The 27,120-nt window shown below is 43.3% G+C and overlaps 1 long non-coding RNA gene across 3 annotated transcripts in view; it reads left to right on the forward strand.

The window, feature by feature from the left end:
- LOC113907614 overlaps positions 1-27,120 on the forward strand; it is a 115,269-nt gene that overhangs the window by 8,232 nt on the left and 79,917 nt on the right. For all 3 annotated transcript variants that reach the window (XR_003515243.1, XR_003515244.1, XR_003515245.1), the window contains exons 2-3: positions 20,895-21,107; positions 22,537-22,886. This is a non-coding gene — a long non-coding RNA (uncharacterized LOC113907614). The remainder of the gene's footprint in view (positions 1-20,894; positions 21,108-22,536; positions 22,887-27,120) is intronic.

Consider the following 27,120-nt stretch of genomic DNA (forward strand, 5'->3'; position numbering starts at 1 on the left):
GGATAGGACTGAGCGACTAAGCAAGCACTCTCTAAAGCATAGAGGAAGAAGAAAACGCTGCTGCTCAAACCTTACACATCCATGTATCCTGATTCCTTCCCAGTTACCAGCAATTGCCCAGGAAGTATGTCAGATTTAAAATGGTCATTCATCTAGTATTTACAGCAAGGGGTTGTGATAGGCTGGGACCTGGGACCTTTTGCTTGTAGCTGGACACTCTTTTCCTCCAGCAACAAAATACAAAGAAACGGTATGAGACTAAAAATAACTGTGTGGATGTGCAGTTGGGGGAAATTATGGATGAAATATACAAAGAGACCAAACCCTACCCCCCCAAAACCAAAAACACTACTGCTATTTTGAAGAGCCTGGAGCAAAAGCATGGTAGAGAGCATGCCCCCTGTCCTCAACACCACCTAAGGGGACGGCAAACCACCTAAGCCATCCCTCTGGCCAGACCCATGGGCGTACCCCTGTGCTGTTCAGTGCTTAGTTGCTCAGTCATGTCCGACTCTTTGCAACCCCATGGACTGCAGCCTGCCAGGCTCCTCTGTCCATGGGGATTTTCCAGACAAGAATACTGGAATGGGTTGCCATGCTCTCCTCTGGACACACCCCTACCCTCACCCAGTGTAAGGAACAAGCTAGTCCACCCTCAGGGAGTGAGCAATCAATGGAACCTGTTACTTGTTCTGGCTCCCCCTGTGTAGCAGGGACCCCCAGTAAAGCTTTGGCTGAATTTCTGTCTGGCCTCTAGTCAATTCCTATTGATTGGGGAAGGCCAAGAACCCTGGTCAGTAACAGTATGATGGCATAATGCCCCAGCACTTCTAGGCAGTATTGATAAAATCGACATTGATAAAGATACTTAGAGTAAGGCAGCTAGTACATATTTCACATGTTGATCAGATAAGTCATTGCCTCTATGAAGGAATGCATGATGCTATGATGGGTCCACCTGCTATCTAGAAATATATCAATCAGTGATGATGGCCAGTTCAACTCAGCCCACTCCAGAACAATCAACAAGAAAGTCAGAGTCAGGTTGCCATCACTTCATATCCTGGAGCCCAGTAAATGTGCTGCTCCTTTTAATCCATGATTCAAAAATAAAATGCTTCGGCAACACGACAACCAGTTACTAATGGAGGTGACCTTGTGCAAAAGACAATGCAACTTTTGCATTTGCCTTAAAACAGGAGGTAATAACAGAATCTACTTTGCAGGATTGTAAGTTTGTTGATGCATGCCATGTGGTGAATATAACACCGACAAAGGACCCCTACGGTTATTATCAGTTCTCATCGTACTCATCCTTGGTTGTCACCTTTTCAGTTAAAGCTCTCCTGAAATACCCATTTGAAAATAATAACTTTTAGTCATAAAAAACAATGGAATCATGCCATTTGCAGCAACATGGATGGACCTTGAGATTATCATACTAAGTGAAGTAAGTCAGATCAGATCAGATCAGATCAGTCGCTCAGTCGTGTCTGACTCTTTGCGACCCCATGAATCTCAGCACGCCAGGCCTCCCTGTCCATCACCAACTCCCGGAGTTCACTCAGACTCATGTCCATCGAGTCAGTGATGCCACCCAGCCATCTCATCCTCTGTCGTCCCCTTCTCCTCCTGCCCCCAATCCCTCCCAGCATCAGAGTCTTTTCCAATAAGTCAACTCTTCGCATGAGGTGGCCAAAGTACTGGAGTTTCAGCTTTAGCATCATTCCTTCCAAAGAAATCCCAGGGCTGATCTCCTTCAGAATGGACTGGTTGGATCTCCTTGCAGTCCAAGGGACTCTCAAGAGTCTTCTCCAACACCACAGTTCAAAAGCATCAATTCTTCAGCGCTCAGCCTTCTTCACAGTCCAACTCTCACATCCATACATGACCACAGGAAAAACCATAGCTTTGACTAGAAGAACCTTTGTTGGCAAAGTAATGTCTCTGCTTTTGAATATGCTATCTAGGTTGGTCATAACTTTCCTTCCAAGGAGTAAGCGTCTTTTAATTTCATGGCTGCAGTCACCATCTTCAGTGATTTCGGAGCCCAAAAAAATAAAGTCTGACACTGCTTCCCCATCTATTTCCCATGAAGTGATGGGACCAGATGCCATGATCTTCGTTTTCTGAATGTTGAGTTTTAAGCCACCTTTTTCACTCTCCACTTTCACTTTCATCAAGAGGCTTTTGAGTTCCTCTTCACTTTCTGCCATAAGGGTGGTGTCATCTGCATATCTGAGGTTATTGATATTTCTCCTGGCAATCTTGATTGCAGCTTGTGTTTCTTCCAGCCCAGCATTTCTCATGATGTACTCTGCATATAAGTTAAATAAGCAGGGTGATAATATACAGCCTTGATGAACTCCTTTTCCTATTTGGAACCAGTCTGTTGTTCCATGTCCAGTTCTAACTGTTGCTTCCTGACCTGCATACAAATTTCTCAAGAGGCAGATCAGGTGGTCTGGTGTTCCCATCTCTTTCAGAATTTTCCACAGTTTATTGTGATCCACACAGTCAAAGGCTTTGGCATAGTCAATAAAGCAGAAATAGATGCTTTTCTGGAACTCTCTTGCTTTTTCCATGATCCAGCAGATGTTGGCAATTTGATCTCTGCTTCCTCTGCCTTTTCTAAAACCAGCTTGAACATCAGGAAGTTCACAGTTCACATATTGCTGAAGCCTGGCTTGGAGAATTTTGAGCATTACTTTACTAGCGTGTGAGATGAGTACAATTGTGCGGTAGTTGGAGCATTCTTTGGCATTGCCTTTCTTTGGGATTGGAATGCAAACTGACCTTTTCCAGTCCTGTGGCCACTGCTGAATTTTCCAAATTTGCTGGCATATTGAGTGCAGCACTTTCACAGCATCATCTTTCAGGATTTCAAACAGCTCAACTGGAATTCCATCACCTCCACTAGTTTTGTTCGTACTGATGCTTTCTAATGCCCACTTGACTTCACATTCCAGGATGTCTGGCTCTAGGTCAGTGATCAGACCATCATGATTATCTGGGTCGTGAAGATCTTTTTTGTACAGTTCTGTGTATTCTTGCCACCTCTTCTTAATATCTTCTGCTTCTGTTAGGTCCATACCATTTCTGTCCTTTATCAAGCCCATCTTTGCATGAAATATTCCTTTGGTATCTCTGATTTTCTTGAAGAGATCCCTAGTCTTTCCCATTCTGTTGTTTTCCTCTATTTCTTTGCATTGATTGCTGAAGAAGTCTTTCTTATCTCTTCTTACTATTCTTTGGAACTCTCCATTCAGATGTTTATATCTTTCCTTTTCTCCTTTGCTTTTCGCTTCTCTTCTTTTCACAGCTATTTGTAAGGCCTCCCCAGACAGCCATTGTGCTTTTTTGCATTTCTTTTTCATGGGAATGGTCTTGATCCCTGTCTCCTGTACAATGTCATGAACCTCATTCCATAGTTCATCAGACACTCTATCTATCAGATCTAGGCCCTTAAATCTATTTCTCACTTCCACTGTATAATCATAAGGGATTTGATTTAGGTCATACCTGAATGGGTCTAGTGGTTTTCCCTACTTTCTTCAATTTAAGTCTGAATTTGGCAATAAGGAGTTCATGGTCTGAGCCACAGTCAGCTCCCGGTCTTGTTTTTGCTGACTGTATAGAGCTTCTCCATCTTTGGTTGCAAAGAATATAATCAGTCTGATTTCGGTGTTGACCATCTGGTGATGTCCATGTATAGAGCCTTCTCTTGTGTTGTTGGAAGAGGGTGTTTGCTATGACCAGTGTGTTCTCTTGGCAAAACTCTATTAGTCTTTGCCCTGCTTCATTCTGTATTCCAAGGCCAAATTTGCCTGTTACTCCAGGTGTTTCTTGACTTCCTACTTTTGCATTCCAGTCCCCTATAATGAAAAGGGCATCTTTTTTGGGGTTAGTTCTAAAAGGTCTTGTAGGTCTTCATAGAACCGTTCAACTTCAGCTTCTTCAGCATTACTGGTTGGGGCATAGACTTGGATTACCGTGATATTGAATGGTTTGCCTTGGAAACAAACAGAGATCATTCTGTCATTTTTGAGATTGCATCCAAGTACTGCATTTTGGACTCTTTTGTTGACCATGTTGGGCACTCCATTTCTTCTGAGGGATTCCTGCCTGCAGTAGTAGATATAATGGTCATCTGAGTTAAATTCACCCATTCCAGTCCATTTCAGTAAGAGAAAGACAAATACTGTATAATAAACTTATATGTAGAATCTAAAATACAACACAAATGACCTTGTCTATGAAACAGAAACAAACTCACAGACATAGAGAACAGACTTATGGTTGCTTTGAGGGAGGGAAGGACTGAGATTTTAGGGTTAGCAGATGCAAACAGTTATATAGAGAATGGATTAACGGCAAGATCCTACTGTATAGCACAGTGAACTATATTCAGTATCTTGTGATAAACCGTAGTGGAAAAGAATATGAAAAAAAAATGTAAAACCTGATAGCTTTGCTGTATAGCAGAAACTAACACAACATTGTAAATCAATTGCACTTCAGAAAAATAAATTTAAGAAAAATCAACTTGTTTTCACTCTCTGTTCCCTTCTCCTGCTTTATTTTGCTTTTTTTTTTTTTTTTGGCATTAATTACCATTTGACCTGCTGTATATTTATTTGATTGTTATCTGTTTCACTCTAAAAAAACAAACAAAAAAACTTCCTGATCATTGAAGTCATCCTCTCTGAAGGATCACCCTAGATAAGTGTCTTGCATATAGTTGGTGCTCAGTACATACTTGCGGATTAAACAAATCAACAGTATCACAATCAACCATGCCTCGTGGCTGAGGTTGAGCTGTAGGGACTGGCCAGTGGCTGAGTCAGGCAGATAATGCAGAGGCAATTTTTATCTCTTCTTGCTCTATTCACAGTTGGAGAATGAGCTGGAAAACAATTTGGATCACTGTTTTAGGCTTCCATCTCAGGTAGCACAGTGGTAAACAATCCGTCTGCCAATGAAGGGGAGGCAGGAGATGCCGGTTCAATCCCGGGATTGGGAGAATCCCCTGGAAGAGGAAATGGCAACCCACTCCAGTATCTTTTCCTGGAAAATTCCATGGACAGAGGAGTTTTGTGGGCTACAGTCCATGGGGTCACAAAGAGTCTGACATGACTGAGCACACACACACTCATGGACAAAGATCTGCTTGAGCTTTGTAAAAATAAAGCCCTTCTGATATGCTACGCATTATAAGTAGACCTTCAGAGAAGGCAATGGCACCCCACTCCAGTAGTCTTGCCTGGAAAATCCCATGGACAGAGGAGCCTGGTGGGCTTCAGTCCATGGAGTCGCTAAGAGTCAAACACGACTGAGCGACTTCCCTTTCACTTTTCACTTTCATGCATTGGAGAAGGAAATGGCAACCCACTCCAGTGTTCTTGCCTGGAGAATCCCAGGGACGGGGGAGCCTGGTGGGCTGCTGTCTATGGGGTCGCACAGAGTCGGATGCAACTGAAGCGACTTAGCAGACTCAGCAGCATAGGTAGGCCTTATTGCATTATTACATGCCATCAGGGAGTTTTACTATTGTCTTGATCTCTGCTGAGCTGAGATTAAACAACAGCCTAGTAGACACTGGCAGGAGGCATCTAGGTTTCATGGGATTATGATCCTCCTCTCTTTCATGAGAAGAAGGGCATTAAGAAACACCTAGAAGTTTTTCCTACCCAAAGGCTGATAAATCATTATTGAAAGTGGAAAAGGAGGAATAGGCTGTGGTGACTTGAAGCAGCATTTCATGGCTTTGGAAGATATGACATGTGAATCACTAATCTGGACCCTACTTTGGCTATCTGATGTGAACAGCCAACTCTGGAAAAGACCCTGATGCTGGGAAAGATTGAGGGCAAAAGGAGAAGCAGGCAGCAGAGGATAAGATGGTAAGATAGCTTCACTGACTCAATGGACATGAGTTTGAGTGAACTCTGGGAGACAGTGAAGGACAGGGAAGCCTTCTGTGCTGCAGTCCATGGGGTCTCAAAGAGTTGGACAAAACAACCGAACAACAGTCCTTGGAATCAGTTGAAATACCAGGCACTTAAAAAATAAAAAGATGCTGAATTTAAACAGAATTTTCTGAATGTTGTCTGTGGATTCTAATTTGGAACCCTTTTGTTTTTCTTATTTTGATCCGGGAAATATACACTGTCCTCTTAAGTTTATTTTCTTATAAATGAACTCATTAAAATGCAGCAAAAATTAAACAAGCTTAATTAACTTAAGCAAATGTAATATTTTCATGGATTAACTGAAGGGAATAGAACCTAACACATTTATTTGTTATGTGCATCAAACATATTAAACGACTAGCTTAATGATCCCTCCACAAACTAATACTTTTGTTTTAATGGAAAAGAGAGTTAATCATAAAACAACTCCCTCTAGCAACATGGAATGAATAAGTCACAGCAGACTGTCTTTCTAGATAATTAAAGTTCAGACTTAGCCTTTTCTTTCAGAAATATCTTATTCGATCATTTTTTTAATTTAATTTTTAAATATTCATTTATTTATTTGGCTGCCCTAGGTCTTAGTTGCAGCACATGGTATCTTGGATCTCCATTGCAGCGTGCGGGATCTTACGTCGCATAATGTGGTATCTTCAGTTGTTCTTGTAGCATGCAGGTTCATTTTAGTTACTGCACATGGGATCTTGTTTCCCCAACCAGGGATCAAACCTGGGCCCCCTGCATTGGGTGTGTGGAGTCTTAGCCGCTGGATCACCAGGGAAGTTCCAGGTATGGAGACTGAGGATAAGGATGCAGTCCATCACCGTGTTGTAAGCCAAAGGATAGAGGTGCATAAGGAAGCTTAGAGATGTCTTCCATACCTATCTGATATGTATGGAGGAAAGGTTCACTAAATAAGTATATAGAATACCCAGCACAGTATTTGATCCATAGCTTACAATTAATAAATGTGAATTCTTTGTTTTTAAGTATAGTTGACTTACAGTGTTAGTTTCAGATATACAGCAAAGTGATTCTGTCATACACATGTATATATCTATTGTTTTCCAGATTCTTTTCCATTATAGGTTATTACAAGCTATTGAGTATAGCTCCATGTGCTATACAGCAGGTCTTTTTTAAAAAATCTATTTTATATGTAGTAGTGTGTATCTGTTAATCCCAAACTCCCAATTTATCCCTCTCCCCCCTTCCCCCTTTGTTAACTATAAGTTTGTTTTCTGTGTCTGTTAAACATTAGTTCTTTTAATTGGTTCCAACTGCCAAAAGTCCATATTTTTAAAATAGATGTTGGACCAAGAAGAAAAACTGAAGAAATAATCTTAATTCTCCGAGTATCTTCCTTTGTGATAATGAAAAGAAAAGAAATTCATTTTTTTTTTTTTTTTGGTGCCAACCAGATGGTTGGAGTTAAAGGTCTACAAAGCATTGTGATGTCATTTGCATTAATTAATTTAATAATTAATCATTAATTAAACTTTATCCAATACTGCTTTCATAAATCTTGAGTATAAAATTGCGGCAAATGGATGGAACTATGGTTTTTAGACTGATAATGTAAAAATGTCATGTATCTGCCTGTCTTGTATGTCAACGGCAATCCATTTGAGTTAAGATTTGGAGAGAGTGGTAATAAAAATGGAATTTTAAAATATGATAATATGAGCCTATTTAGCTTTCTAACAACAAGAAAACAAAAGGAATAATGTTTGAAAATAGTTATAAAAATTGAGAGCTTAATGGACAGGTCCGGATGCCAGTTGAAACCTACTTCTTAGCATCTCCTGCTGTTTAAAGCTTGATTTTTCTCACAAATATCCCCAAGTTGATTAGAAAATATCTGAGAATTCAATCTAATTACATGCACTGTTTTAGGACTTGGAAATGATTCATCTGGAACGTAATAAAGTTTAATCTTCCTCTTCACCCAAATTTATACTTGTTGGTGGAGGGGAACTTACCATATGTGGAAAGATGAGTATATTTCAGAAGAGACTCCTGCTTATAATCAGACTCAAGAAGCCATTATTCTAATTCAGATTTACTATCTTCTCCACCAGAACTGATTTCTCTTCATCCACACACAAACGATAATTTATGTCCTAATGGTCTGAACTGCTGACTGCCCGTTGAGCTTAGAATTCAACCTGAGTTGCTATCATTCTTTATAGAATGATATACATTTTACTATGATTTAGAAGTGGCTGAGTGTATTATAAAATGTTTTAAATGTGAAAAAGCATCTCCTCTTAATTTAAACATCTTGTCAGGAGAAAACTAAGCCAACAAGGTAGTGAAATAATGTAATTACTCTGATTTATGGTACATATTCTTTCTTATTTAATCTGTTCTCTTGCCTTCTGAGAGAGAATTCTGGAAAAGTATTTAGCTAAAATAAGTAACTCTTAACTCCACATGATTTATCTTTCTCTGTAAAATCCATATATATTTTTTTCTACTAGGACCTGAATTTATTTTTTCCTTTTTGGGGCAAGATTTATTGGGGGGAGTGTCTTAAATTTCCTTAGTTTGAGTTAATATTGATCAGGTAATAAACACTGAGTGGAAATTCAGACATAATAACATGGGCATTCTGGACCTTTATTTTGATTCCTTTTAAAGTGAATATAGCAGTAATTTGCCCTCATTGATTGATGGGGACTGGAAAGTTTGGATAAATAACTCTTTACCCCAGTGTAGATGGGGACTGGATCCTTGAAAATTTGAAAATACTCCACAATGGCCCAAAAGTGGAGGGATGGTTTTGTTTCTGAGCTCACCTTGGATGAAGCAACACAGTACTTTAAGCAGATCACATTGAAAGGGTAGAAATGAAAAGAGAAACCTCTTTTTCTGCGAAAAAGGGTCAGCCTAAAAAGAGAACTCCAAAGACAGCTGTCAAGATGGAAATCAATCCAAGTTTGTTTTTTTTTTTTAAATAGAGTGGCAGAAAGTTACAAGAGAAGGAGGCCAGTAACCAAGGAGGAGCAATCATCTTTCTGATTGAAAGTGGTCCATTGTCGAGAGAATCTTGGGATCCATAGTTAATGAAGTCACCCTCCCCACCCCCCCACAGGACCAGTGCACTGAATGGTTATCTTCAGCACATTTGTCAGAACTGTGATCTGCCAATTAAGACCAGTGATGACAGCTCAGTCTTTTATCTGTCTCCAGACATCCCCTCCAAAGGCTTCTGTTTAAATGTGTATTGGCTTGCTCCCTGCAGCATCCTCCAAATATCACTTTCCAGCTCTTAGGCAGCTAATTAGACACATCTGATGTCTGGCTGCGTGTGTGTGAATTCTTCCCCGACCCGCTTCCCACTTTGTGACACAGGCCAGGGCTTGCAGCGAAAGGAGAGAGACTGGCACCTGCTTGTTTGTCTTTAGACTTGGATGAGTCTCCTTGTGTGTGTCGTGTGTGCTGTCTGTATTGGTTTGTGTACTCCAGGATATCCTGGCTAACTTTCCGAGTCAGTGGAGTAGTTCTTCCTCATACATTTAAAACTGTTGAATAATACTCCAGGTTGGATATTTAGCCACATTTCCAATTTTTCCTCCCCATTGCAGTCATTAAAGTCTGATCTGATTTGAGGATGAAAAACAGGTTTTTGTTTCATTAGGCTAATTGGTTGCACTCAGAAGCATTGTGGTGAGAAGACTTCTGAAGACAAATCTGTCCCCTGATGTAGAGTGTGGTCCTGTACTGGGGTTGATTAGCAATGTCTGCCTTGAATGCAGGGGTGGAGTGGATACTGGGTGCTATGATTGATTTGCAGTGTCTGCATTGAGTGGAGGAGTGGAGTGGATACCAGATGTGTCATATTCTGGCTTTCTTGATAGGGATAGACACCTTCACCTTCCAAATTCCCAATGAGCCTGCAAATATAGATCTTCACAGTGATCAAGAACAATAAAGTGTCACATTAGGTAATGTGGTCAATTTCTATTTATTAGGACAACAAATAGGTTCTTATCTTTGAAACTTGTCTTTGATGAATTCTCAGTACACAAAATCTTGCAGGTCTGTTTCCCGATGTCCCTTTGGCCATTTTTGTTTGAGACTGTCACCCCATGAGAGTCCGCTGCTCTATGGCTGTTGGTTTCCAGTATAAACTTGGGGAAATTTGATCCTTTAAGCTTTTGCATAAATTAAAATGAGCAGCACACTTTGGTTTACACTGTCTGGTTACTGCAGACTAATTAGCCCCACTTCTAAGATGCTCAAAACAAGACAACCACATCCATGTGTTACCTCAGCACAGGACCACTGGCAAGCATCTCAGTCAACTTGCTGCTGTGATGGCCACATAACAGGACTTATATGCTATGTCATTTCCTAGCACACACTCAAAAATATAGAAATACAAAATAATTCATCCCAGAGAGCAGACAGAAGACAGCTAAATGTAAAAGAAGGGGAAAACCAACTCTAAAATATTTGATTCAGAAGGTTTTGGGAACCCCCTTGAGGATGTGTGGTTTCTTAAGGTGGATTGTAAAAATAGACCTGGCTAAGCAAATCCAGAGAGAAACTGCTGTTCGTCAGCCAGTAATAGAATCCTGGCTGTTTCTGTGGCAAGAATGGGGCATGACAAATTTTTGAAGGTTCTGCCAATACCTCTAATATTTTTTATCCTTTTTCATGATATTTTATCACAGGATATTGAATATTGTCCCCTGTACTATACAGAATGATCTTGTTATTTCTCCATTCTGTAGATAATAGTTTGTATCTGCTGACCCCAAACTCCTAATCCTTTCCTCCTTTCCCACCCTCCCCCTCCCCCTGTCCCTGCACTGGCAGCCACAAATCTGTTCTCTATGTCTGTGAGTCCATTTGGGGAATTAATTTTTATTCAAATTTATTAGGAGATCAAGAATCCAGATAACACAGTTGAACTTTTGCTCCTTTGAAAGATGAAGTGGGTCTTCTACCATGAAGCCTCCACAGTCACTTGGTGTAACTTCTATTGAGGCTGCAATTGTGGTCCAAGGTCAAGGGGAGGGACTGTGGACCTCACCTTGGGAGAGTAAGACTGTTAGGGTCACGTTAAGGTAATGTGAATGAGACACAGACACTAGACTGCATGTGTGCTCAGTCATTTCAGTTGTGTGACTCTGCGACCCCATGGACTGTAGCCCGCCAGGTTCCTCGGTCCCTGGGATTTCCCAGGCAAGAATACTGGAGTGGGTTGCCATGCCCTTCTTCTGGGCATCTTCCTGACCCAGGGGTCGTACCCGCATCTCTTATGTCTCCTATGTTGCAGGCAGATTCTTTATCGCTGAGTCACCAGGGAATCGCAGTGGTGGTTGCTAACAGGGAGGGGAGGGGAGGAAGGGATGTATTGGGATTTGGGGGTTAACAGATGCAGACTATGATATAAAGTGTATAAACAACAAGGTCCTACTGTAGAGCACAGAGAACTATGTTCAATATCCTGTGACAAATAATGGAAAAATACAAATATACATATATATATATATATGTATAGCTGAGTCACTTTGCTGTACAGCAGAAATTAATGCAACATTGTAAATCAACTACACTTCAATAAAGTTAAACACACAAAGCAAATAATGTGAATGTATCTTTGCAGACACTTTTGGTCAGTCAGTCTGCTGTAGGTTTTACCCCTCAGGTAAAGATCATGTGTAAAAACTCTGATACCCTTGAGGGAAGTGCCCTAGTCAAGATTAGATGAAGGAAGCACTAGACTTTTAAAAAAATCCATTCTGAAAATTTCTGCTTTTTAAATTTTATTTATTTATTGGCCATGCTGTGCAGGCATATGGGATCTTAGTTTCCCAACTAGGGATCAAACCCATGTCCCTGCACTGGGAGTCTAGTCAGTCTTCCCTGGACCACCAGGGAAGTCCCTGTAGGCTTTTACTTTCCTTTATAATTCAAATGACCTTTTTTTAAAGTTTCTTTTTTACTTATTTATTTTTTTAAATTGGGGAATAATTACTTTACAATATTGTGATTGCTTTTCCTATACATCAACATGAATCAGCCATAGGTGCGTGTCCCCTCCACCCCGAACACCCTCTCATCTCCCTCCCCACCCCATCCCTCCAATTTGTCACAGAGCACCAGCTTTGGGTGCCCTGCATCATGCATCAAACTCACACTGGTTATCTGGTTTACATATGGTAATGTATATGTTTCAATGCTGTTCTCACAAATCATCCTACCCTCTCCTTCCCCCATTGAGCCCAAAAGTCTATTCTTTTAACATCTGTGTCTCCTTTGCTGTTTTTAATTGAGAGCAGAGAAAAGGGACAGGAAAACTTGAAAAAGACTCAGAAAAAGGCTGTGGAGGACCTTTGGGCAGACTTGGCTGCCTTTCCTGATCTCTCTAGAATCATCTTGCTTCTGGAAAATATTTACCTTTGGCTGATGAGGCAGCTCATTCACGGATGGTGACTTCGAGGCCCGATCTCTCTCCAGGGGCGGGCAGCTTGCAGATGGAGCCACTTATACAGTGCAATGAGCCGCCCAAGCCATAGGAAACCTAATGGGACAGAACATGGTCTAATTTTCCAGGAGAGCCAGGCAGCCACCTTGTGATTTGACATCCAATCAGAGTTCCCATTTGGGGCTCCCTGGTGGGCCGTTCAAAATTCCCATTGAAGAGGCAGCTTTGTAAAACCAAGCTTGCTTCGGCAGGGAGCTGCCTCTGGGTGTGTAAGACCGCCCCTGTGATCTGCTTGTTAGATGTCCGTTTGCCTGATTCTGCTCCCCCTCTGATCCGCCAAGGAATGAAGGCGCCAGGAGCCCTGAAACAGATTCAGGATTTGTATATATTTCTGCTACAAGTCTTCCCTGGTGGCTCACACAGTAAAGAATCTGCCTGCCAATGCCGAGAACTAGGTTCAGTCCCTGGGTCAGGAAGATCCCTTGGGGAAGGGGATGTCTACCCACTCCAGTATTCTTGCCTGGAGATTCCCATGGACAGAAAAGCCTGGAGGACTGCAGTCCATAACATCACAAAGAGTTGGGCAGGACTGAAGGGGCTTAGCACACATACATACACCCTGGGACTAAGCAACTGAAGCCTGGGAGCTGCAGCTCCCTGCAGACAGGACTGTGCCCTTCAGCGGTCATGGGGATAATGACACCTCATAAGCACTGTGCTGTGGTTGCTCATTTTACAGGTGCTGCCACTGAGGCAGAGTTTAAGGAACTCGTCAAGGCCAGACATAAGTGAAGTCGCTCAGTTGTGTCTGACTCTTTGCGACCCCATGGGCTATAGCCTACCAGGATCCTCTGTCCATGGGATTTTCCAGGCAATAGTCCTGGAGTGGATTGCCATTTCCTTCTCCAGGGGATCTTCCCAACTCAGGGATCGAGCCCATGTCTCCCGCATTGTAGACAGACGCTTTACTGTCTGAGCCACGAGGGACATAGGGTGAGCAGAATCTGCATCAGCGACTACATTTCCATCATCACACCACATCAACACACCCTACCCAGACCAGCTTCACTCACCTGCTTTATCCTGAAGGCGGAGTGTTTATTTCTGCCTCCAGCACTGGGCATTCAAAGGCAGAGAGTTCACAGACTGTATCTTATTTAGATGAAGACCTTGGAGGTCCTTAATCAATTTTATTTTAAAAAATGATCTATTTATGTATGTCTTTGCTGGGTGTTTGTTGCTGCATGCAGGCTTTCTCTAGTTGCAGAGAGTGGGGGCCACTCTGTAGTTGCGATGTGCCGGCTTCTCGTTGTCCTGGCTTTTCCGTGTAGAGCATGGGCTCTAGCACACACAGGCTTCAGTAATTGCAGCTTGCAGGTTCAGTAGTTGTGATGCAAGGGCTTAGTTACTTAGTCGCCCTGTGACATGTGGGATCTTAGTTCCTGGACCGGGGATCAAGTCTGTGTCCCCTGCAGGTGGATTCTTAACCACTGGACCACCAAGGGAAGTCCCTTAATTTTAACCTCTGATTTCCAGGTCCTTATCCTGCTTTTCCCAAGTTTCATAGAGAATGTACTAGTCCTCACTCACCCAGTCAAGAACTGAACAACCAGGTAACTTGCATCTCCAGAGACCTGGCTCTTTCCTGGCTAACATTTGCCTTCCAGTGTGGAAAAGAAAGACCTCTAGGGTGAGAGCTTTGCTATTTATAGTCTCATGGGCCATCACAATGTCATCATCTCAGACAGGACACGCACCCTGTCATCAGGGCAGCCCATTCATTTCAGATGACCCACAATTAAGACTCATTTGGCAGAAGCCACTTGCATTTCTCACTTAACTCTCAATTCACTGCCTGTCTACTCAGCTTTCTCCCACAGGCAGTGGCTGGTCTGATCCCTCAGTCATTGCCACATGATATCCACTTCAAAGGGCTGCATTTGTGAAGCTAATAACAAACATCTAATATAGTGGAATGAGTGGTTAGCCAGTGGATGCGTGAACGAAAAAAAGATGCTGGACATCATTAGCCATTAAGAAAATGCATGTTAAAGCCACAGTGAGACACCACTCTACAGCCTTCAGAATGACTACAATTTAAGAAAAGATTGACCATTCCAAGTTGGTGAGGATGGGGAGGGATGGGAACTTTCTGCTGGGGTAAGGATAGAACGGTACAACCATTTGTGTGTTTTTAAATGTTATTGAAGTCTAGTTGAGTTACAGTGTTGTGTTTAATTTCTGCTGTACAATAAATGATTCAGTTATGCATATATATATGTATTTTTTTCATATTCTTTTCCATTATGGTTTATCACAGGATATTGAATATAGTTCCCTGTGCTACACAGTAAGACCTTGTTGTTTATCCGTCCTATATATACTGGCTTACATCTGCTGACACCAACCTCCCAGTTATTCCCTTCCCTACCCCCACCCCTACCTTGGCAATGAGTCTGTTCTCTACGTCTGTGAGTCTGGTTGTGTTTCATAGATATGTTTATTTGTGTCGTAGTTTGGAATACACATATCAATGATGTGTGGTATTTGTCTTTTTCTATACTTACGTAGTATAATAATCTCTAGGTCCATCATGTGGCTGCAAATGGCATTATTTCATTTTTTTTGGCTGAATAATATTCCATTGTATATATGTACCATATGTTCTTTATCCATTCATCTGTTGTGGGACATTTTGGTTGTTTCTATGTCTTGCTTATTATAAATAGTGCACCACTTTGGAAAACATCCTGGCTGTTTTGTTTTTTTAAGTTAAATGTACACCTACCCTATGATCTAGTCTTTCTGTTTCTAGATATTTACCTAAGAGAAATGAAATCAGCTATCCATACAAAAACTTGTTCATGAATATTGATAGCAGCCTGTTTGCACTCGCCAAAACCTGGAAAAAGCACAAATGCCCATCAGCAGGTGAATAGATAAACAAGCAGTGGTGTGTTCATCCAGGGAAATGCAACCAAACCATGAGAGGACGTTTGCTGATACATGCTGTAACATGGATGGGTCTGAAAATAATTATGCTGAATGAAACACGTCATGCAGGGACTTCCCTGGCAGTCCAGTGGCTAAGAATCCACCCTCCACTGCAGGGCACCTGAGTTCCATCTCTGGTCCGGGAGCTGAGATCCCACATGCTGCAGGGCAGCTAAGCCTGCGGGCCACAACTAGAGAAGCCCTCGAGCCCCAATGAAGACCCAGCACAGTCAACATTTTTTTAAAGAAGTCATGCAGAAGATGTATGATTCCATTTTTATGAAATTATAGATGATGCAGACAAATCCATAACTTCAGAACTCAGATCGGCAGTTGTGTACAGATTGGGGTGAGGGTCCCAGAGAGGGATGGGATGGAGGGATGACAGAGTGGCACAAGTAAGTAAGCTTCTTTATCCTTATCTCAATTTCAGTCCTAAACTCCCAGGCTTATATGTAGGTCAAAACTTATGAAACAGAATGTATTTTAAATACATGCATTCTATCTTATATCACGCATACCTCCCTAAAAGTTTTTAAAATAGCATTTTTGCTGTTATTGTAGTTTAGAGGCTAAGTTGTGTCTGACTCTTTGAGACCCCATGAACTGTAGCCCACTAGGCTCCTCTGTCCATGGGATTTCACAGGCGAAAATACAGGAATTGGTTGCCATTTCCTTCTCCAGGGGACCTTCCTGACCCAGGGAATCCAACCTGCATCTCCTGCATTGGCAGGCGGATTCTTTCCCAATGAGCCACCTGGGAAGCTGATAATACCATTTGACACATGGTAAATATTTGATAAGCACATTTGGTGAAGGCATTGCACTGCATTTGTGGCAGGGAGAACAATTATATTCCCTTTCCTTTGTTGCCTGTCTTTTCTTCCGCTTTTGCTTCCAAAGAACTAAATACATGGGGGAGGATGTGGCCCCCGGGGACCTAGTTACGGGGTGGCCGTGGGCTCTGGGTGCCTTGCCCCTAAGAAGGGAGTGAGGTTCTGGGGCCATTCACTGCAGTTCTGCTCTGCAAAGTTCTTGCTTCTTGAGATCCCTGCACGGATGAAAAGGAAATGCTGACGTTCATGTATTTCAATAGACAGTTTGAAACAATACACTTTAATGGGAACATGGCTTTAAGCTGCATTCTACAAGTTGATTACAAGGCAGTGTGGGAGAAGAGCTCACTGCTGTGGGAACTGAATGGGCCAGGGCTCAGAGACAGGAGGGAGCCTGTTATTTCAGGAAGTAGGACAAGACAGTGGGTCTTGTAGGCGGTGAAATGAACAGAATGAGATTAGGGATGCAAGCAGATACCCAATGGTGTGGGACTTCCTAGGACCATAGAAAAGTTTGCTTTTTTTTCCCTAAAAGCTTCCCCCCCGCCCCCCCAATAACAGTAGGAAGTGACTGGAGGTTTTTGAGCAGAAGAGTGACTTTATCTTCTGTTTACTTGAAACAGTCCAGTCTGGAAGTCAGGTTGCTGTGTGGGGAGGAGATTCGAGGACCGGAAGAGTACAAAGTAGGGTTCTACTGTGGAGGATGCTGTTTTCATCCAGGTGGGAGGTGATGCTGGCAGGGAAAAGGCTGAAACCTCTTGAAGGGCAGGCCTGGGGACTTCCCTGGTGGTCCAGCAGTTAAGACTCTGCCTTCCAGTGCAGGGGGCTCCAGTTCGATTCCTGATTGGGGAACTAAGATCCCACATGCAGTGCAGCCAAAATTTTTTAAAGGAGAGGGGCAGCCATGAGACAGTTTCTCCATGTATGCTGAGTTGATCTGAGCAAAGCCTCTGGAGGATTCTGGACTAGACCAGAGAGTCTATGTCAGTTACATTCATTGTGACTGGTGATCCCTTTTAAAGTTGCTTTTGGAACACTCAGTCATGACCTATATGGGAAAAGAAGCTTAAAACAGTGAATATATGTGTGTATAAGTGATTCATTTTGCTCTACACCTGAAACTAACACAACATTGTAAATCAACTATACGCCAATAAAAAAAATTTTTTTAAGTTGCTTTTGGCAGACAGAAAAGTTACTCCTGGGAAGTTTCCAAGAATAAATCATTTTCTAGGAACTACAAATAGAGGTGCCATTGCAGAAGTTATACTTGGCAGCTTGTTGTGACACGTTGCTATCAAAGCGGAGATAAAACAATGTGACCTGGGATGGCAAGCAGCAGGTTGGTTTGGCTGCCCGGTTGTTTTGAGGTTGACCTCTTTAATTATTGCCTAAGAGGCTCTGTGCCTCTCCAGTTGAGGGACCCCAGAGTCCCACCCACCCCTTATTGTCCCTCTCACAGTCTGCAGTGTAAGGTAAGGGTGGCATGGTGATGTTTTTTTTTCCCTTGCATCACTAACAGGTAGAACTTGTGTTTATTCCTTTTCTATTGTGAAGAGCAAGGAGATCAAACCAGTCAATCCTAAAGGAGATCAACCCTCAACATGCATTGGAAGGACTGATGCTGAAACTAAAGCTGAAGCTCCAATACTTTGGCCACATGATGCAAAGAGCCGACTCATTGGAAAAGACCCTGACACTGGGAAAGATTGAGGGCAAGAAGAGAAGCGGGGGCAGAGGATGAGATGGTTGGTATCATTGACTCAATGGACAGAAGTTTGAACAAACTCCAGGAGACAGTGAAGGATAGGAAAGCCTGGCGTGCTGCAGTCCATGGGGGTTGCAAAGAGTCAGACACAACTGAGCAACAGATCAGAAGTTGTGAAGAGAAGCTGGGGAAAATGCAAGCCATCCTTTCCTTGGAAGTGGATTTCAGCTCTCTCTACCGCATGGGATATGCCTTTTAGAGTCTTCCAGACACGCTGGATCATTCAGTAATCTTAACCTAAAAGACCCAGAGGAAACACTGACAGGAGGGCCGGTCTTATGTGCTGATTTGAGAGACAGATTTTGTGTGTCTTTCCTTTGCTCACTTGCTGTGTTGTGGCTAGTACCCTACTAAGCTTTTAGTTTTATTTTACTTACATATGTTGAAAATTTAGATTCAACTGGAGTTAAGTAATGGTGACTTTTCAACTTGAAGCAGTGGTTTGGGAATTCCCTGGTGATCCATGGTTAAGATTCCATGCTTTCATGGCTGTGGCTCGGGTTCAATGCATAGTCAGGGAACTAAGATCCCGCAACCCGTGCCATGTGGCCAAAAAATAAAAATAATAAATACACACACACAAAGTAAAAAAAAATAAGCTAAGTAGTGCACAGGGAGGGTGTATATGTGTTTGTGTGTGAAAGTGTATTGATACGTGTGTGTATACCACATATGTGTATATTCCTATCATGTAAATACATTAGAAAAAAAAAAAACAAAATGAAGCTAACCCATCAGACTTAGAATTCTGACTTAGACTTTTAATTCTTAGAAACTTACAACAGGTTCAGTTCGTCTGGGAAGTTAGGCTTGAGTTGGCTTAAAGAAAAGTATCAAGGGAGTCATTTTTGAAAAATAACTGTATTTGTTTATTGGTTTGCTGGGTCTTCATTGCTGCGGGGCTTTTCTCTAGTTGCTGTGAGTGGGGACTACTCTCTAGTTGAAGTGCGCGGGCTTCCCATTGTGGTGGCTTCTCTTGTGATGGAACACAGGCTCTAGAGTGTGGGCTTCAGTAGTCGAGGTTCCCAGGCTCAAGAGCACAGGCTACTGGGCTTAGCATGTGGCATCTTCCTGGACCAGGGATTGAACCCGTGTCTCCTGCATTGGTAGGCAGATTCTTTACCACTGCGCCACCAGGGAAGCCCAGGCAAGTTATGCTTTGAAGACAACACGTCTATAGTAAACTGTGTGCCCGAGGATAACAGCGGTGGTGAGGACTCTGTGTCTTCAGGTCTGAGCTCAGGCTTACCTGCTTCTATGGTGTCTGTCCATCGTGAGTGAGTGTCCATCAGCCATCCTCAAAGGCTCAGAGACAGATCCCTGGGTGACACTGTGCAAGGATCCCCAAAGCCTCAGAGAAGTGCACACTCTTTGTAAAGGAAGGAGACTGGATGAGATAAAGTCACTGTTCTTTCTTCCCCAGGATTTCTAGTTCTGATCAGGGAGCTGAAATGCTCTCCGTCATCACTTAGAAGTGAAAGTGTTAGTTGCTTAGTTGCATCCAACTCTGCGACCCCGTGGACTATAGCCCTCCAGGTTCTGTCCATGGAATTCTCCAGGCAAGAATACTGGAGTGGTTGCCATTCCCTTCTCTGGGGCATCTGTCCAACCCAGGGATTGAACCTGGGTCTTCTGCATTGCAGGCAAATTCCTTACCATCTGAGCCACCAGACACACATCCTTTTTGTTGTTGTTGTTATTGGTGTCATTGACCTTCAACTATCCTGGACATCTGCATGTGCGACTTTAAAAAGCCAGTGCAGCAGCACTGCCGTTGAAGATGAGAAGACCATCAAAATCTGACCCAAGTCCCATCTACCTGCAGGTTCTTGAGACGCTTGCTGTTAGAAATTAGGAAGAAAGTGCACCTGTATTGTGGAGACTGTTTCTTTTCAATTTTAGAGAAGAGGAGAGGAAAAAAGCAATTAGCACAGTCCTTTGAAGAATTACACAGCAGGGGTGATAGCAGCTGAGATAAAGAGTGAGGAATCATTTTATGAATTATAATTCATGCTGAGAAATCGATCGAGGGTGAATAAAGTGGTAACTTTTAAAGCAGAGAGACGATTCTCTTTGCCTATTTCTTTCAACTTAGGGATGCCTGGAGAAGTTCTGAGGGGAGGGATGAAAGAGATGAAGACTCAGACATGAGATAAAGTGCCATGCAATTCAAAACATTAGGAAGATTTAGAGGGATCCTTCAAACAAAGGCACGCAGCGGCTGTGATTCTCGGCTTTCAAGAGTGTACCTGGATTTGTGGAGAAAGGTTTAGAAGCTTAATTTACATACATGAAAGTCCACTTTTAATTTCCAATGAAGAGGCTGTACCACCCAGTGTGCTATTACATCAGATATTCCCTGTATCTCACCATACATTTATTCTAGCCCTATCCTTCCTAACAGAATTGCAGAATGAGCTTTTCAGGTCAACTAATGTTTCTTCCACCTTCTCTCTTCCCTATCTCTCCTCTAACCCCCTTTTCCAGAGTGCTAATATCCCATTCGTCCTTCTTGTTTATTTTTCCTGACCTGGGCTTTACTAAGTCACTGGGAGGGATGGCTCATAGTATTTTTTATCCTTGTCTTTAGCCAGCCTGTGCTGATTAGGAATGCTTTTGTCTATAAGTTCCCAGGTGGCTCAGTGAGTAAAAAATTCGCCTGTAATACAGGAGACATGGGTTCAATCCCTGGGTCAGGAAGATCCCCTGGAGGAGGAAATGGCAACCCTCTCCAGTATTCTGGCCTTGGAGAAATCCATGGACAGGAGCCTGGTGGGCTACAGTCCATGGGTTGCAAGAGTCAGACAAGACTGAGCGAATAACACTTTCACTTTCAGTACACAGTGATCACTATTATTGTTACTATTATTATTTTCTTTCAGGAAGGCAAAGGCATTCCATAAGACTTCTGATCGTATATCATTGGCCAGAGCTGAGCCTGACTTCCAGCAGATCATTGCCCTGGAGGACCGAGGTTACCCTTGTTGGCTGACACCAATTATGATTGATGTTTTGAGCTACAGAAGGGAGTAATTTTTCTGAGATCAAGGACATTCACATGCTATCGGATCAAATGGAGCTCTGCTGCCAAGGAGGTGGGTAGATAAGGTACCAGGAAGGCAGAAGACAGGGTCAGCCCTATACTATTTATGCCATTAAGTGTTGAAAGAGTCACTATTTTAAAGACACCAATCAGTTGATCTGCCTAAGGAGGTATCTGCAGAGGTGGGAATGACAGTTTGCTTTGTATTAACTCAGACTTGCTTACTTCTTCAATTAGCATTAACCGAGCACCTGTTGAGTCAAGGCTCTGTACTGGGCCCTCTGGACACAGTACTAAGCCAGGAGGGCCAGGACTCACGCTCGTGGAGTTCCCAGTGTGGAATGGGAGACCCACCCTGACAAGCCAGTGAGCAGGTGACCTCAGAGACTGGGAAGTGCTGCCGGAAGCAGCCAAGGGTAGAAGGGGAGAGACTCACAGTTGTGGAGGCAAAGTGTCTGGTTCCCACTGAGCGGGGAAGTGGGGCAGGAGAGGCATGGAAAGGGTCTGATGTATTTGAACAGAGGTCACAGTGATGACTAGAGATTGTATTAAATCAATGGCCACCATTGAATTATGAGAGAATGAGCAGGTTTTCCTATTTATTAGGTATAATGTATGTATCTCAGTTTCTCTGTCTACAAAAGTGGATCGAAATGATGGGTTACTGTCACAGAGGGTCACCCCACACCAGTCTCCACTTGGTTGACTTCACCCTTCTGTACAAGCATCAGCCATGTTTTTGTAAGATCCAGGCAAGATAAGAGCTGGGGGTGGGAGAGTGTGGAAAGGATGAGGCCACTAATATTAATAAAAGGCCCTCATCAGAGTAGCCTTCAGGGCATGGGGGACCTGTGGGTACTGGGTCCTAGGATGCGCTGAGTCTGCAGGTGACTGGTTCCAGCTGTGACCTGGTCAATCCAACCATCCCCCTTCCTCTTCAGGGTGTGTCTTACTAACCCGTCTTCCAGGGTCTGTCTCCTCTCTAGACATGGCATCAAGGGCTGACATGGGATGTGGGGACCCACTAGGTGACCTTGGGGGTCAGCTCTGATCACTCCTTTTAGTCTGCTCTGCCGTCTCTAATAGGAGTCGGCTCTGTACCCTCCTCCACTCAAGAGAGGTGACAAGTGAATGGAGAGTTGAAACATGAAATCTGTGAAGCTGACAGACAGAACCAGAAACTATGCTGAGGTGAAACTGACATTCAGACAAAGAACACGGTTTATGCTTCTCCAGAGGCATGAAATCAGCTGTGTGAAGACTGGCGTGGGGTGGCCCTCTGTGACCAGATTTCATTGGCGGAGAAGGTAATCCATTATATTGAATTTGCTTTTGTAGACAGAAAGACTGGGATATATACATTATACCTAAGAAACAGGAAAGCCTGCTCATTCTCCCATAATTCAGATGGCGGCCATTGATGTAATACAATCTCTAGGGAACTGACTGGCATGTTTAGGTTTTGTGATTTTTTTTTTCAGAGATTAGTAGTTAGAAGGACTGTTTGCCCTTCCCTGAGAGCCATTTCAAGGATGCACCTCAAGAGAGCAGGAATAATGACCTGGGATGCTGAGGGTGACTGAACCCCAGGAAGGCCTCTCTATAAACTCTCAGATGCCACAGGCTGGCAGAGGGGAGGTGAAGACCTGGTCCCTGGGCACTGAAGACCAGCCCTGGAGGAAGTTACCTGCTAGTTAAACCGCCACCTGTCCATCTGGAGTGGCTACCTCTTCCATCAGTCTCTCCCTGCCCTCTGGATATGGATGGATTCCACCTGGAAAGCTCCTGAACCCATAGTTGGTGACACATGTCAGAAAGAAAACAATTCCAGGTAATGGGATCAAAGGCTGGAGTGGGTGGGGCTACTTTAGAGAAAAGGGCTGCTCAGGGAGACTCCTGACCTCAGGAGGGGTGTCTGAATCCCACAGCGAAGAAGGGGCCAAGTTGGCAAAGACTGGATGGGGGGCCAGAGGGGAGCAGTTCCAGGTAGGGGAACAGCAAACACAACAGTTCAGAGGAGGGCTGTGTTTTGTGTGTTTAAATGATTTCTATAGATTTTTATATTTAATCATCACAGTAACATAACAGAAGAGCTGGAATTAGTCCTCATAGTAAAATCAATAACAACTTTAAGGAAATCACTTAGTGAAAGGTCGAGGCCAAGGATGTGGATCTCAAAATCTGTTCCCTGCTGAGTACTGAACTGCAGGTGGAGGTGTGCCGGTGAGGCTCATATAATTTCCTGTTTATAGAAAGAGAGAGAGAAATTCCCAGAGGAAAGAAGAGACAGGGACTCAGATTCTCCTTCTGGCAGAACTATGTTAAACTTCAGGCATGACCTTGGCCGAGCCAGCTGACCTCCCTGTCTCAGTTCCAGGTCTCTTATGTGCAGTAATCTCTCCCTTCTCACTTCTCAGGGTGGTTGTGAGAATTGCAGGTGCAAAGGGGGTCTCAGAGTCAGGACACGGTGTGGAAAGGAAGGTACAGTGCCTGTCACAGACACATGCCAGACTTCCTTGGGTCAAAAAACTAATCGTGGGACTTCCCTGGTGGTCCAGTGGTTAAGAATCCACCTGCCAAGGCAGGAGACATAGCTTTGATCTCTGTCTGGGAAGATCCCACCGTGCCTTGGGGAAACTAAGCCCCTGGGCCACAACAGTTGAGCCTGTGCTCAACGAGAGAAGCCCCCACTAGAGAAAGTCAGCATGCAGCCATGAAGACCCAGGGCAGCCAAATATATATAAATAATTAATTAATCACAGCTGTTGTGTGTGATGGACTGGGTCTACCATCCTGCATATGCTATTAGGTTATTTTTCTAAGTAAAGATTCCATTTCAAAATGAAGCAGCAAGGGAGGAAGGAGGGGTGGGATGAATTGGGAGACAGGAACTGCCATATATACTACTATATATAAAATAGATAACTAACGAGAACTTATTGTATATAGCTCGGGGAACTCTACTCAATGCCCTATGGTGACCTAAATGGGAAGGAAATCCAAAAAAGAAGGGATATATATATACATATATATATATATATATATATATATATATCTTTGATGCTTGGGTCAGGAATATCCCCTAGAGGAGGAAATGGCAACCCACTCCAGTATTCTTGCCTGGAAAATTCCATGGACAGAAGAGTCTGGTGGGCTACAGTCCATGAGACTGCAAAGAGCTGGACACAACGAGCAATTGAACACACACACACAGCTGATTCACTTTGCTGTACAATAGAAGCAAGCACAACACTGTAAAGCAACTATTCAGTGTCAGTTTAGTTCAGTCTCTCAGTCGTGTCCGACTCTTTGCGACCCCATGAACCGCAGCACGCCAGGCCTCCCTGTCCATCACCAACTCCTGGAGTTCACTTAAACTCATGACCATTGAGTCGGTGATGCCACCCAACCATCTCATCCTCTGTCGTCCCCTTTTCCTCTAGCCCTCAATCTTTCCCAGTATCCGATAAAAATTTTTTTTAAAATGAAGCAGCAACTGATCAAGGATTCTGAATACCATTTCCCAGGTCTCTTGGGAAATTGCACAAAAATCTGAGATATTCAGTGGCTGAGTTAGTGAGGAACCGTTGAAGGAAATTCGGGGCCAGGTGGTGAGTCCAAGTTCTCCCCTCCTTCTAGCTGGGGATCCTTGAGGGACACACTCAGCTTCTCAGAGCTTCTGTCTGTCAAGTGAAGACAGTCATCCAACTCAATAGTTTCAAGGTATAGCCAGCATCTTGTCTCCTGACATCACAAGCCTTCTGCTTTCTGGGATGGGCATGGGAGTTTCAGCATTTACAGCATCACTGATGAAAGTCATTTCCAAATTCCATCACAGCATGTCAGTGTGGAAATTAGAGGAATTCTCTGGCAGTCCAGTGGTTAGGATTCCACATTTCTGCTACAGGGGGCCCAGGTTTGATCCCTGGTCTGGAAACTAAGATCTTGCAAGTACTGTGCATGCATGCACGCACAGTTGTGTTCAACTCTTTGAGACCCCATTGGCCACAGCCCACCAGGTTCCTCTGTTCATGGGATTGTCCAGGCAAGAATACTAGAGTGGGTTGCCATTTCCTCTTCCAGGGGATCTTCTCAACCCAGGGATTGAACTGTGTCTTTTGCATTTCCTGCATTGGCAGGCAGATTCTTAACCACTGCGCCACTTAGGAGGTAGGGTCAAAAAAAAAAAAAAAAGAAACTAGATCAACTCTGGCATTAGCAAGCCCCTTGAACACTGAACAATATAAATTCCCTGGTTCAGGAACTGTCTCTATCCCCCACCATTCTCTATCTGCTTTCCTGATAAAGAAAACTGCTCCTCAAATTAATCTATTAAGAAGAAGCATGGATTTTTTTTCCTGTCTCATAATAGGATCAGCTCAAATCAAACATCCAAAACCGGTACCCCAGAGGCCTGTCTTCCAAATTGGATTTAGAGGAGTTCATTTCCAGAATCAGAAACTGAAGGAAATGGCTAATCTGCTTGTGGTTTCCTGCTCCCATGCAACCATAAATATTCTCACTTTCCATCTCGGGAGGAGGCGGGCAGGGGCAGCAGCCCCCCATCAACTCTGGTAATAGACGATCCCTGAGTGGCCTGGGCAGAATGTCATAAAAGCCCAGTCTCATATCTGCGACCCCTTTAGACCCAGGGGCTCATCTTTGAGAACAGTATGTTGATAGCATTGGAGAGGAGAGAGGAATATGGCTTCCCCAATGGCTCAATGGGTAATGAATCCATCTGTAATGCGGAAGACACAGGAGACCCAGGTTCAATCCCTGGGTCAGGAATATTCCCTGGAGGAGGAAATAGCAACCTGCTCCAGTATTCTTGCCTGGAGAATCCCATGGACAGAGGAGCCTGGAGGGTACAGTCTATGGAGTCGAAAGAGAGTCAGATACAACTGACTAAATGTGCATGCGTGTATATATACTTTCAGATTCTCTCCCATTAGAGGTTTTTACAAGATACTGAGTATAGTTCCCTGTGATATACAGTAGGTCCTTGTTGATTATCTAGTGTGCATTTGTTAATCCCAAATTCCTAATTTAAATTTAGAGTTTGTGATTGTTTTTCAGTTTAAGAGATGTTGAGACAAATGGGATGCCAGATAGCTTCCCCAAACTCATGAGGTATTTGTCAGAGGACAAAAAAGATTTTCCCTGCGTGAAGGTGAAGGCAGTCCAATTTTGTGTTTTTCTAACAAGGTAAATGCCAGGGACGATTCGTTTCTGTCTCATTTCACGCAGCCTTGAGAAATGAGCCCACTTGAACGCTCTGAGATGTTGGCAAAGAAACGATGGAGCTGGCTTTGCTCTTAACACTAGAAATCAGAAATAGCGCTGTCGTCGGTGGGTCCATCCATATGTATTTGTGCCCTGAAGTATGACTCGGAAGAGCTGGAGCGGCATTCCAGAATTGCTTTGGATGATCATAATGTAGCAAATCATCTAATTTATAGATTAAGCTGGCTCAGTCAGCATATCTCCTTGCCCTTTCATCTAAAGAAAATAAAGGGTTGAATGATTGTCACATAGGGACAGAGTCACACAGTCCAGTGTCTAAATGTCCAGAGCATACAATAGAAGGTTGACTGGACCAGGCACCCTTCTGAGAGCATCTGCTTCCAGTGGGTGGCAGTCAGTAAAACAGGAGATAGAATTTTCATAGAATTTGACTTATTGCTGACTTCTTTTAGCCTTATCTGAAAGATAACAATTCTAAGGGCTTTGGGGAAAAAATAACTTTCCATAAGATTTGCCCATAATAACGCAACCTTCTTTCCATTATGCAGAGATGTTTTTTAAAATATCTTAGCCAGACCAACTCTCCTGAGATGTGTCTGCTTCTAGGTGGGACATGGGGAGGGGGAAGGGGGCTTTGGCAGGCTCAGAGTTAAAGGGGAGGGGGGTAAACATTCAGACCTTCTGTAGCCAAGAAATTGCTACCATCTTCCTCCAACTACCATGTCACCTGCATAAGATCAGCCCCTCCCACCTCACCCTCCCAGAGTTCATTTTTTTAAATTTATTTTATGGTAGGATATACTTGGTTTACAGTGTTG

The sequence above is a fragment of the Bos indicus x Bos taurus genome, chromosome 17, assembly GCF_003369695.1.
Source record: "Bos indicus x Bos taurus breed Angus x Brahman F1 hybrid chromosome 17, Bos_hybrid_MaternalHap_v2.0, whole genome shotgun sequence".
In the NCBI taxonomy this organism is placed as follows: Eukaryota; Metazoa; Chordata; class Mammalia; order Artiodactyla; family Bovidae; genus Bos; species Bos indicus x Bos taurus.